The 2,500-nt window shown below is 41.5% G+C and overlaps 1 protein-coding gene across 24 annotated transcripts in view; it reads left to right on the top strand.

The window, feature by feature from the left end:
• The window catches only part of LOC139381442 (EBF transcription factor 3a), a 229,777-nt gene that overhangs the window by 209,918 nt on the left and 17,359 nt on the right, over positions 1-2,500 (top strand). The window lies entirely within an intron of this gene.

A 2,500-nucleotide genomic window follows, 5' to 3' on the forward strand; every position in this document is an offset into this window, starting at 1 on the left:
CATGGGTGTATGTTGTTCTGAATGAAACACCAATCCAACCACGATCAGGGTCTCCGTGGTAACACAGCGTTCTTCTGAAAACAAGCAGTCTACATTTTACAATCCAACCACGATCAGGGTCTCCGTGGTCACACCAACGTTCTTCTGAAAACAAGCAGTCTACATTTTACAATCCAACCACGATCAGGGTCTCCGTGGTAACACAGCGATCTTCTGAAAACAAGCAGTCTACATTTTACAATCCAACCACGATCAGGGTCTCCGTGGTAACACAGCGTTCTTCTGAAAACAAGCAGTCTACATTTTACAATCCAACCACGATCAGGGTCTCCGTGGTCACACAGCGTTCTTCTGAAAACAAGCAGTCTACATTTTACAATCCAACCACGATCAGGGTCTCCGTGGTAACACAGCGTTCTTCTGAAAACAAGCAGTCTACATTTTACAATCCAACCACGATCAGGGTCTTCGTGGTAACACAGCGTTCTTCTGAAAACAAGCAGTCTACATTTTACAATCCAACCACGATCAGGGTCTCCGTGGTAACACAGCGTTCTTCTGAAAACAAGCAGTCTACCTGTACATTGAGTCTACCAGTCTGCCGCCTCTCGTTATATATACGGTGATGTTTGCCGTGGTTATTTGCTGTGATCTGATGAAGCTTTGTGCGGTGGGGAACAAGACAGAATTGTTCATGTCTATCGATGGTACCTTTCCGAAAGAGGTATTTTGAATGGGATTTTCAATAAGACTTTCAGAGGACTATTTGATTAAATTAACACTATCTACACCTTTCCACTCAAAAAAATGTATAATCTAAATATCCCAAGAATACTGCTTTAGTTCTTATTTTTTCTGCGCTTTGAAAACAACAACCGGCCCAAACCGAGAGGAAATGTCTGAAGCTTCTCAGTGTTGTATTGTTGACACTTGGCAAGACATATTGTCATTTCGGTCGGAGACTTAAAGCAGCAGGTCAATCCGTGTTGTTATAAAGTAGAGGTGGAGGCATGCAGACATGGATAAGACAGGGTCCTGTGCATCCCACGTCCCTGGGCACTGGCACTCATCGCTGGCTGGATGGGAAGTCATTTATGAAGTCCTTTACAACAGGCAGTGAAAAGAGGTTAATTGAAAAATGTCGTAATGTCATTATGAAAGAACTAGATTAACCCAAGCTAATTCACTTTATTGTTGGGAAGAAAGAAGAATGAGCATTGAACTCTGTTGCAAATGTGGGGCTTGAATTAGGGGTGAGATGTTGTCTTTAAGGACTCTGCCAGTTTAATTAAGATATGGAAAATGACTCATTGTTCTACGGCACTAAAGTGCTGGGAATTAGCAGCCAAATGCAGAGCCTGGCCGCCTTTCATATCGGGCAACGTGTGTTTGTTTGTTAAATACCCAGCAGCATTAAAAAACTCAAGTACTTATTTTACTCATTTAGCATTAAGGTTGGAGTCTATTGGAACTGCTTAACAGTCTGGCAGCCCTCTGATGTGTAACTGAGCCTAATAAAATGGGTTAGATTAAAACCCTTTATGTTGGTTATTAGAATCCTTATCAGAACTGGTACAGTAGTAGGTTATATACAGTACCTACTAGACTAGCCAACTTCCCTAAACAATGGATGTGCAAAAAACGTTTATTTTTATTTTTTATCCACACTGAACAAAAATGTAAACACAACATTGTAAAGTGTTGGTCCCGTGTTTCAGGAGCTGTAATAAAATATACCCGGAATTTTCCCGATACGTTCGAAAAAGCTTATCTCTCTCTAAATTTGTTTACATCCCTGTTAGTGAGCATTTCTCCTTTGCCAAGATAATCCATCCACCTGACAGGTGTGACATGTCAAGAAGTTGATTAAACGGCATGATCATTACACACAGGTGCACCTTGTGCTTTGGACAATAAGAAGCGACGCTAAAATGTGCAGTTTTGTCACACAACACAATGCCACAGTCTACAATTTTGAGGGAGCGTGCAATTAGCATGTTCATAGGTTTAAATTTCTCTACCATAAGCCGCCTCCGACCGCGGACTACATGTATGGCTGTGTGTGGGCGAGCGGTAATGTCAGCGTTGTGAACAGAGAGCTCCATGGTGGCGGTGGGGTTATGTTAGGGGCAGGCATAAGCTACGGACAACGAACACAACAGCATTTTTATCGATGGCAATTTGAATACACCAAAGAGACACGTGACCAGATCCTGAGAACCATTTACGTGAAATGACTGATTTCCTTCTATGAACCGTGGATTAGAGCGTCATGAATTTATTTAAGTTGACTGTTTTCCTTTTATGAACTTTAACTCAGTAAAATCTTTGAAACGGTTGCATGTTTCGTTTATATTTTTTGATTCAGTATATTAGAAGTAATCCATTCCTAGCCATCTGGCAATATAGTTGAAATGCATTATGGGAGCCCGTTTTCACTCCTATTTGCAAAATGTGCGTGTGTTGCACCCATATGCAGACTTGACAACATGTACACGTG

This window comes from Oncorhynchus clarkii, chromosome 23 (genome assembly GCF_045791955.1).
Source record: "Oncorhynchus clarkii lewisi isolate Uvic-CL-2024 chromosome 23, UVic_Ocla_1.0, whole genome shotgun sequence".
Lineage (NCBI taxonomy): Eukaryota > Metazoa > Chordata > Actinopteri > Salmoniformes > Salmonidae > Oncorhynchus > Oncorhynchus clarkii.